Source organism: Rhyacophila brunnea, unplaced genomic scaffold (assembly GCF_057557595.1).
Source record: "Rhyacophila brunnea isolate RB1 unplaced genomic scaffold, BYU_Rbru_1.0 scaffold_34, whole genome shotgun sequence".
NCBI lineage: Eukaryota > Metazoa > Arthropoda > Insecta > Trichoptera > Rhyacophilidae > Rhyacophila > Rhyacophila brunnea.
The window spans coordinates 1,434,770-1,446,608 of record NW_028233006.1 but is presented as its reverse complement, the minus strand read 5'-3'; the positions used below and the strand labels follow the sequence as shown (position 1 = coordinate 1,446,608).

General features: G+C 25.7%; 1 non-coding gene across 1 annotated transcript; it reads right to left on the bottom strand.

Moving 5' to 3' along the window:
* Window positions 1-10,431: 10,431 nt before the first annotated feature.
* On the bottom strand, window positions 10,432-10,513 carry TRNAL-AAG (transfer RNA leucine (anticodon AAG)). The gene has a single exon. It is a non-coding gene; the product is annotated as a tRNA-Leu (tRNA).
* Between the last annotated feature and the right edge of the window lie 1,326 nt (window positions 10,514-11,839).

Below are 11,839 nucleotides of genomic sequence, written 5' to 3'. Positions count from 1 at the left end.
TTCTGTTTTGTTATACATTTTATAGGCCGAAATTTCTTTTTTTTTAAGTTTGCAATAGTTTTCGATTGATTCAAAAAATTCATAATACTTGAATAATGTGTTAATTCCACGGCTATTTCGTGCGCATGAAAGTTTTAAATTCAATATCTCATGGTGCTTCAATGTATTATTTTCATTTTCAGAAACATTTTTTTGATCGAAATTTCTTGAAAAGTAAATGTCTGTACAATTTAAGCCTACATTTGAAATGTAAGTTGAACCTAATGTGCTTATTCCTTCATCTTGACATACCTTTTTTGATGCATCTGGATTATCTGCACTTGATTTTTGTGTCTCGGTTTCACTTATATCCATTGCGATTGGCTCTTTTACTTTTTTCTTCATATTATTGAAATCACTATATCGAGCGTCTTGGGGATCTTTTAAGAGACACCTGAAATATGGTTGGGTTGTGAATATCATATCTACTTTAGTATTTTGGGAGTTTTCAACCGAAATGGTATTCGAATTTTGAACCGGCGAAATAATACCATCCGAAAAATCCACACTGTGATCAAAAACATTTTTGTTTCCAGCATAAGTATTTGGTCGACTGTTTGTATTTCTATGAGTTACATTTTCTATTTCATTAGAACTTTTTATTGAATTTTCGGAATTATGTTTATTTTGGGACATATGTAAACGGAAATATCTCTGATAAAATTTTTTCTTTGGATGCATGCTGAATGTAAGACAATTTGCGCCTATATTTCCAGAATCGGAGGTTATTGTATCATTGGCTTTTTTTATATTGTAACTTGAATTAAATTTGCCTTGCCCTACAGCTGATCTGATATTTATTGGTATTATTGATTTTTGGGACAACACATCATCACCTTCGTGTTTCCTTTTACTTGTTGTAGTCCTAATGATCCATTTAGTATATAGAAAAAGAAATTTGAAGTTCATTTGTAGATCAAAATTTAAGATGGGTTATTTAATTTTCTTTTGTCGTCAAAACATCATATTGATTGTTGTTGATTTTATTATTATATATGGTCTATAGACACTTGTTTAGTTATATTTTAAATGACTTTTATCGATTAGATCAAACATTTTGAATGCATGGAATGAAATTATACAAATTTTATTCTGTAACTATAAATTTTATGGATACTGCAACATTTTTAGATTTTACCTCTTAATTATAATGTTAAATCATAATAATTTCTGTAAGAGTTCTGATCAGTTCATCTCACATAGAGAAATTACAAAAAAAAGATCTTTTGATAAGTTGTAGTAAATATTAAACTAATAGGATCAAGAAATTTACGAATAGATGGCATCCCGGTTTGTGAAATTTCAAATAAATAAGAGTTGAAAAGAATAATTTGTAAGGATGAAAAAATAAGATTATGCAACCAATCGCCTAACTTAAATGAAATGGATGATTAACACCAAATAAAATTAAATCAAAATATCTTTGGAACCAAAATATATTGTCTTATCAACTATTTCGGGATGGAAAAATTATTCATATTTTGGATTTTATTGATCTCAGATCGCATTTTCATTGATTATGACGTAATGTTCATTGATAGTGATTTAATATTCATTGATCATAATTTAAATTTATTAATCTCAGATTACATTCTAAAAATGCAAAATGAATTTTACTTATTCATAATGTATTCATTCAAATGCTAATTTTTCTTTTAACTTTTCATGTTTGCTTGCACAAAGCTTTAGATGGCTGTATATTGCATATTTGATTATACTTATTTCAAGTGCATCATTCTAACAGTCATCTTTAATAAATATTCTCCGCTCAAGACTTACGCATTGAAGGTTCTTTTAATTGATCATAATTATATTTTTACCGTAGTGCATATGTCGAATATTAATAATTTGTATTCATAGCCGAAGCAAGATCTTACATACAAACATTAGCATTATGTGAGCACAGAAGCAATAGTGTCAAAAGAAGAAGATATATTGGTAAATTATAAATACATGTAAGCTAAAAGAAATATTAAGAAATTCATTGATATGTGGCAATAATGTGTTTTACTTTTGCAAATTTAAATGTTTAGAATTCAAATAAACTTATTCATAATCTTGATCCTAATTTTACAGCATATATATCCTTTAAAACTATCATTCTGTCCTTCAGAGTTTATGAAGATTATTGTGTTAATTTTATTCATGGAAATAAAACCAATTGCGTTTTTTTGGTGATGAATTTATCGTTTCAATAATTGCAATAAAAAATTTACAATAATTTATATTATTTAATCATTTTATCTTTAGAATATATATTCAAACGTTTAAAAAATAAAATATTATTGTGCTAATGTACTTTAGATACCTTTTCATATATTAGGAAATTATTTTAGTTTGATATTACCCATAAACCAATTTCGATGTTTTGCATATTTTTAAAAATTTCCTACTAAAGGTTCATTATTTTATGCTGGTTTTTGAAAGTATAAAAATTCTTTATATAATTTAACTGCGGAGATTACATGTGATAAAAAATATAACATCAAGCTCTTTATAGTAAAGCTTCCATGATTGTTTGTTCTTGTGTATTCTGGCTTATTATATAATTAAATATTTCATTTTCAATATATTAATGACTTCTATATTTTATTGAACTTAATGTTTTTTTGCGGTTTAAATTTTCAGATTTCAACCACAAGGGCAATGCTACACTGCTTATAGAGAACTAATCTTGCACAGCTGCAAAGCATATTGCAAACACGGCTAGATCGATCTGCAGTTAATTTAAATATTTCAGTTATAAACATGTGCCATATTGTGGCGCTGAAATAACTAGAATCAATTATCAAATTAGAGAGCAAATAATCAAAGCAATATTTGGCATGATGAAAAATGCTTTCATAGACAGAAACTCTATTGGAGTGGGCGAAATAAAACCGTCTGGTTTTTTTCTTCTTTAACCGTAACAAGATGGTATTTCCTGGCTAGTATATTAACGTTGCGTTCATAAAATATAAGAAAAACATTTACGCGGTTTTCCTAATATGTTTTCGTTGAATTTAAAATTTCTTATGTCATAATTCTAATTTTTTATATCTTTTTAGAATAAGCGACTATCGATATCTTTAGATAAGCTTACGCTCTATTTAAATCTGTGAACAGAATTTTGTATATTCTGTTGATCTCATATTTAATATACTAAAGAAGATAAAAATTTTTCTTATCGGCTTGGAGAGGTGGTGAAATGTTTGATAGTGTCTAAATTGAAAAAAAATGTTTGCTATTTAAAAACAGCTTTTGATTAAATCCTGTGTGTTTCTATTTTCTTTTCTTCCAGAATTTTTTAATCACGAATAATTGCATAGGCTTAGTCTAAATACTCGACCTTTATTAAATGTGATGGGTATTACTAAAAGAATAGCACTGATTATATCTCTTTTCTATTTTTTTATTGAAAAAAGCGCATGTTAAATTTCATTTTTTTGTAATAATAAACTAGTTTATTGTATTTACCAAGGATTGAGTTTGTAAATTATCTTATTTTACTTTATGCATATAAATATAAAAACAATAACACCTGCATCCAAAAAAATGTCGCCTTTAGAAGATAAAACAGTTGATATTATGCACAGATTGCTTTTTCAATATATTTATGAAGTCGTTTTAAATCTTTTTTTTTGGATGTATGTAGATATGCTCCATTCCAAAGATTAAAACTATTTCTATATCAGATTAAATTGTACCTATGTATGATTTCGAATCTATTTTATGTCTTTAATATTAAAATATATTATAATACTTCGGAAAATTATAAATAAGAGCTATAATGTGTGTATAATGGATTTTTTTATTAAAAGAAATGTTTAGTTTAAAATTACTCATATATTCAGCTAAATGAAATGAAAGAATTATCTAAACATATTTAACAAGAGAGCTAGTATAGTAGAAGAGATAGCCAAAAGTAAAGATTAGATCTGATCATATGAAAATAGTCGATTTAAGTATAAAAATAGAAAAATAATAGAATATAAATAGAATATTTATATTCTGAAAATAAATATATATATTAAATGGATTTCTCTTATTTTGCTGTTTGCCTCAAATTAAAATCTATATGGTACTTTTAGGATCGAATTTTCAATATATTCTTGCATTCAGTCTACAACGGATTTAATCCTAAAATAAATCTATACTAACAAAAAAAATACTAACGTGTTTCGTATTAACATATTTTTAGTTAAAATGTTGTGATATTAATATCTTTATCACTAATAAATTTGCAATTTTATTTTATTTTTCATTTCTTTTCATTACAAATACAAATCTATTGAGCTTATAAATATAAAGAACCTTTAATTCGACTAGAATATGAACATATAAATTTCGAAATATATCTAGCAAATATTTTAGATTTTAGGCAAAAAAACATTGATCTTAACGTTTTTCAAACAAAATTTTATGAAAAACGAACTTATCAGGGAATAAAAAATATTTAAAATAACCATGTATTATACAAATTATAAATTGAAAAAAAAATATAACTTAATGGTTAAATATTTTTTATTATGATTATAAATATAACTTTTTTTTCGTGCGGATAAAAAAAACGCGTTAATTGTACACAAAGAACAATATAATAATACAGCATTTGAATATGCTTCAAAAGATATCGGAATAAGCAAATGGTGTTTGATATTTAAGCTTTATCGACTTTAATTTTTATGAGCATAAAGACTGAATGTATAATATAATACCATAAAATTGCATATTTCGTAAACCACACAGGCACTATTTATTTTATCCACTATGAACGATACTTGTAGGCACTTTCATCCACTAAAAAAATATTCTTCAATTTTGTACATATATTAAAGAAGAAAAAGCCCAAATGAAGTTCAATTATTTTAGCCGATATATAAAATTGATTGCTATGATGTAAAGATTAGTCTTAGATTAAAATTCGTATACATTACAATAAGGTTTAACATAGAATCTGCCGTTTGGCCGTGTTTTTTTTTGCAAGAAAAACCCTAATTCACTTTTAATAAAATAAAAATTTGCACACATGTCCAATAAAATATATTTTTAAAGCTTCATGTATTTACGCTGGATAAAACTTTTAGTTTAAAGATTCTATATTATGTAATTTCTGTGAATCGCTCTATTCTTAAACAATTTTGATTTATATGTGCTTCAAGCCAATAAAGGTGTATGTTTTTGCATTTTGATATTATATATGCTAGATAGAAAAAAAAAGTTTAACGTAATTTGTATTTTTTTGCCCACAAAATTTTTCTTGAAATCTTAATGTGAATGTATAATTTCTTTAATATAATTTTTAAATTTTTATATATGGTTTTTTAGCCGTTTTTTTAAAATAATATTTTTTATTATATTTTATCTTGGTACGAATAATTTTTACCAACTAGAAACCCTATATATAGTTAAAATCAGATTTTGTTATAATTTTGTGATATTTTTATTTTTTTGAATTTAGGAATACTATTATATTGATCCGTAGTTTTAAATGCAAGCAAAAGTTTATTATTCCCTATATCGACAACTTAATTTAATTGAACTATTTAAGTATCTTTTTTTACATTACTGTAAACAAAAATCTTTTTTTGAGGGCATTATAAAATTTTTACAACATTCCAAATATATTATAATTGTTTATTGGGTATAATAAAAACATAAAACTATTTCATACATGTGATTTTTATGTTTAAACGGATATAATATTTCACAGGTGGTTTTTTTCTGAATTATCGTCAAAAGGTGTTTATCGTTTATTTTCGGTCATAAGTGATATTTTCAACAAAATAATATACGTTTAATTTATGATAAAATCATAATTTAATTTAATTGGTCATAAAATATATACCTGTGGGTCATAATATTACAAATAATATCATTTAATAAAGTTTAAAGATGTCTTTTTACTGGTCTTTGTAATCTAAAAATAATTTTCTATATAGCTGGTTTACTAAAATGAATTTAATGTCTTAACTTTTTGGAAATTAAAACGAAAAATCAATTAAATTTAAATATCCATCGATTGAGCGGCTTATTGTGACTGAATCCGATCAATTTTATTTAAAAATAGTACTTATACTATCTTTTTATAACTATTTTCTAAAAAAAAAGCCAGCGTAATTATTATAAAATAAAGGAACATTTATTTTCTAAGCCTGTATAATCAAGATATATTAGCCTTGAACAGCATAAATTCTATATATTGCCGAGTTTATTGAATAAAACAACATTTTTGTGTCTCATTCTTATATACTTTGACAGAAAATGTTAAATATATTATGTTAGATGTTTCTAATTTTTTTTTTGTGGGAATAGATAGCAATTAATACATTTATATAAAAGCAGGAATAAATCACCGTGTAAATGAACACACTCAAAAGAATCCCTGCGATCAAATTTTTTCACCGTAAAAGTTATAGTATATGTTTAAATTTTTTCCTAATTTGACAATTTATATATATAATTGCACTGTAATAAAAATCCAGAATATATAACTTCATATTAGAATGTAGAACTTATAAAATATTCTTTCTCAAAAAAACTTCATTTAGCTAGCTTTAAAGGAGAAAATTCGAAATTAAATCATTATAATAGTACTTACTATGACAATTCAATAGAAATAAACGTATTTTCGAGTTTTTTTGCTTAATTCTTGATATAAAATTCTGTGATTATTTTCTAGCTTTAGTATATACGATACCTATACTTGAAAAAGAAACCAATACATTCGGTCTGCTGATACAAAAAATTAAAATATGTTGAATATAGCCAATTCGTCCACCTCTATTTTCCAATATCCCCATGATTCTATAAATTTTTTTGATTATTTTCACTTGTGTTAGGCATATGTGTAAAGTTTTTGTAGAGTCCACAAGCAATTGTATTTTCAAATCCAATAATTTTTTTTTACTTTGGGTAGCTTTAATATTTTCGCTGTATATTTTGCAGCTAGACGACATATATTACCAGTTCGATAGTTAATTCATGTCTTTGCATGTAAAAGATTCCAAGTCAAATATTTAGATCAAACAATTATTACTTCTATGGTCTACGGGTATAAAATTTATTATGTGCTCTTAAAAAATTATTGATGACACACAAATTATTTTTTGTGTGTGGATTTTCTAGATTAATAAACGTTCTTCATATTTACAGACATGATTTCATTATATGAAAAGCTTACTGTGGTTTATTTTTTAAATTTACTTGTATGCATACAGACCTACTATTTCTTATATTCTTATAAAACCATCCTTCATAATTAACTTATTTTACAGTCATCATACAAAAAAAAATCGACAGGCTTATATAACTGGAATAGTTCGAATTCACTATTTCGAAGCAGTAATACTGAATTTAGACAAGATAAAAACGGGTATGATTAAAAGCCGTTTAATATGTGTCTGAATAAACATAATGTAATTTAAATTTACTCTTCTCAGAATCGAAAAACATTATGGAGTGTTTCCCGCGTGCAAAAAAATACAGATTACAAAAAGACTGTACTATTTTCATAGCATGGTTCTTGATATAGGTCATGTGAAGGAAAATTAAACTTCAATTTATTATTTTATTATCTATGAAGATAAATTTATGAAAAAGTTTAATTTGTCTACAGTTGTTAAAGGGAAAACATACTTGACGGCTAGGAAATATTTCATAAAAAATAGAATTGAAGAGTTTTTTTTATTTAAATGGAATAACTGCCGAGAAAAATATGTATTTTTCAGTGATCTATACATATTTTTTGGGTGATTTTGCATTTTCATAGCGAATAAATAAGGTATACAAGAAATAGAGATCACCGAATTCATATGAAAATTTGATTATCAATTATTATCGTAAAAATATATCCTAGCTAAAAAAATATACAAACTTTGAAAAGAAAAGTGTATGTTTATTATAACTCTATGTGATGGAAGTTTTTTGTGTGTTTTCTAAATGTTTATTTTGAGCTGTAAAATTTAAATATTAAATTATCTAATTATTGAAAATGTAGTGATACGCAGGATGTAAAAATAAATATCCATTTGGGGTATCTGCGAATGTTCTCTCATCTGTTACTTTAGAAAAACTTGAATACGATAATTTTTTTATAAATATGATTTATAATTTTCTAAATTATATGAGGAATTCCCCGTATATGTTTTTATTTCCGATTTGCAACTAATTTATACTATATATATATATATATATTCTATCTTTTCATGGGTTTTTATGGTTAGTTTTCCTTTTTTTTATTTTTTCAAGGCTTTAAGATTTTATTTCGATAGCAATCAATGATAGTATTGTTTAAATTCTTATCGACACGATAATTTCTGTTTGATATGTAAACATATCCTAGTCATTTTTTTATTAAGATGTGGACGACGAATTAGAAACATTTAAAATCTACTTAATGGGTCTTTTGATATCTTTGTTCAATCACAACCTATCGAATGTCATTCTTTTCTCAAATGATATGAGCTGAAGTAGTTGTGAAGAATTTGAGGCTTAAAATGTGTCTCTATTGCATCAAGCATTTTTAACTTCTTTAATTTCTTTATGTTTTATTTTCTTTAATTTCCTTTTTTACCCAATAAATTAAACCAAGCAAAATTGTCCGCCCAAAAGTAGTAAATCTATAAAATACGCCATGTTTTTATGATTAAAATTTTGTGCGATCTTGCTTCAATATAGTCTGAAAACTGGCCTTACATTTTATTCAAAAATAAATTATCCAATTTTTAATATAAATAATATAAAAACCACGTCTAAATTTATATTTTATTTCTAGTCTAGTTGTTAACCATTTTCCGGTGCTTTTAAAATGCATAATTATTAAATTTATGTCAAAACTAATTTTAAATGATGTAAATATTTGTAATGTTTGCAATATTTTACACTTTAGCATAGCATATGTAAAATGGTTAATTTATTTAAGTTAAAGTCACTGTTAGTATATATTTACGCTTCCGAGTAAGCAATTAAGCTAGACTTGTTTTGATGTATATATTCTAAGCTATTTCAGCGGCAAATTCACCAGTGCTGCATCTTAATATAAATGTTCTGTTTTTTTTAAAAAGTCATTGAGTTTAATTTTCTAAATCTTGGATCACAAATTTTTCGATTTATATAAAATTTCTTGAAATTTAAATATATAATTACCCGACAAACAGAGTATAATATTTAAATTTCTTTATTTTCGTGCTTAATTTTTCGTTATAATTTTATTTTTTGTTCTCAAGCACAACCTGCATGACCTCACATGCGCAAAGCGCATTAATTCTTTCGATCTTTTTCTCCAGCTGAATTCCTTTCAATACCTCTCTTCCGCTCAAGGCTTATTAATGTAAGAGTTTTTCTCGATCCCGAGGTATATATAATTGCCTAAATTTGGTTAATTACCCCTGGTTCTTTCGTATTTAGATTATTTTAAAGATAACTTTCAATATACATTTATGGTTTAATTTTCTTTTTATCGATTTTATCTATTTAGACGTGGTCAGCGTTTTGGGAATATTGCACAACTCCTTGATGCATCTTTTGACACCTTCCTCTGATCTATCTTCATCAACTGCTCTTCTTCTCTTAAATTAGATGAGTTCAAGTGTCTTGCAGAGTGTGAGAGCTTGCATTAATGCTTCTACTTCGTCCGGGATTTTTAACTCCTTAACAATTGTAAAGATTAAATTTAAATTTATATTAGGATTGATTTATTTGATGCTTCAAAAAGAGAAGAGCTATAGAAAGAGGATATATCCAAGAGTATAGATAGGATGTTCCCACATTAATTCAATAAACTTATATTTTAAGAGAAAATTTCAAATCACATTGTCAAAATTAACCATTAAAAAAAGTTTACATCTGTTACTTTGATTTTAGCCATTTAAATTTGTTCTTCAAAACTTTAGAATAATCTTTTAAAAAGATTTACGTTCTGCTTCTTTAAACTCATCATCTTTAAATATTTTTCTATACATCTTCGTTTAGAACTTATCATTCAAGTGTTTTTCATTACCCTACTTTTGTTTCTGTGGAATTTCTAACTCTTTAAAAACGACTTAAGATATGAGCAATAAACGAATTTTACAAATTTATGGGTTAAGTGTCTTTTTATCAATTACATTGATTGTGAAGTGGTCAGTCCATTGGAAATATTGCAAAATCGCTTGATAGATCTTTTGACACCTATCCTGATCTATCTTTATAAACTGCTCTTCATCTCTCAATCGAGATGAGTTCTTGTATCTTGCATGTATGATTCTACTTCGTCTGGGATTTTAACTCCTTAACATATTTTCTGTGGAATTTTGACAACACTCCAACGCAAATATTACATATGATATATTATTTGTTTGTTCAATAAATAAGTGTTCTTGTACAGTGGGAGTTTGAGGTGGGTCATGTTTTGTCTCTGAAATTCTTAAAAGATAGTCAGAGCGGGGTTCGAACCCGCGCCCCCGAAGAGACTAGACCCTTAATCTAGCGCCTTAGACCACTCGGCCATCTGACTTATAATGAAACAATTTGGATAATAAATTATCATAAGTAAGATTATCATAAGTAAGATTTTTTTTGGTTTTTTTGCAAAATTCGAAGTGAGGGAAAAATTTCTATAATTTTAGCTATATTTTTTTAATTATATTATTTTGGTGGAAAATTTTTTAGAAATGAAGTTAAAAGGAAGATCTTGTTTATCCCATTGGTTTTGAGTTAGCCAGAAGGTGTCGTTATTTAAAATATATCTAGATAGTATTGCATCATCCTGCACCTGTTTACAAAAATGATAATGTGATTTAATCATTTAATTCGATTTCATTCATTTACAAATTACTAATAAGAATAAAAAATGATGTTGTACTAGCAATGAAAAAACTCAAGCTGTATATCAAAGATTCAGGAATGCCAACGAAAGGGGTCACATATGCACAAACGATAGGGTTAAGAAATGCACTTTAATCAATAATTATTTAAAGGGTGATAATTTTGTGGAGAAGATGCAATTGAAAGAAGTATAAATATGACTAGTCCTATAGAACTATATGAAGTCTAGCTTGGTTGAAAAGAAATAAAAAGTAATAAGGCCAAACTAGCCTATAAATTATTTTATACCAAATATTGAATGGCTAGCACATAAAGAATCGACTTATTCCCTGCAATTATCAAGATTTCTGGTTTAAAAAGGGGATAAAACGTATAAAATAAAATCAAGACCGAAATGAATGTAATCGAAGGAAAAAGAAACTTAATGAAAGATAGATAAATAAAATAAATATTTTTTATTGATTATTTTTATCTGGAAAATAATCAACAACTTATTCTTATTCCAATTTATTTAAATTATAGGTGTTATAATAAAGAATAATCAAAGAAAAAATAAATAGAAGTGTATCTGTGAATATTTTATAACAAGATATGATGAAATTTCAAAGAAAAATAAAAAAATTCGAATCACAATGAAAATTTGCATTGCTCAATTAAAAGTGTCCTAAAGAGTTTAAAGAAGGTCTTTATATGCTCACTTTCTACTAAATGCAGAATAAATATTTACAGAAATTTAAAAGGTATTTAGCGAAATGAAATAAAATGTAAACAACATTTATGATTATGAAATAAATTTAAACATCATTTACATTATGAAGTGAATATACATTAACATCTATCACTATGAAGTAAATTTATATCAACATTTAGAACTATGGAAAAAAATTTAGATCAATATGATTTTTATATTATACATTTAGTCTGTGAATATGCAATAAATTCATGATATCATCTGGTCAAGTGCCAGTTTTATAATATAAATCTTGTTGTTCATGTTGTATATTTTAAGCAAAAA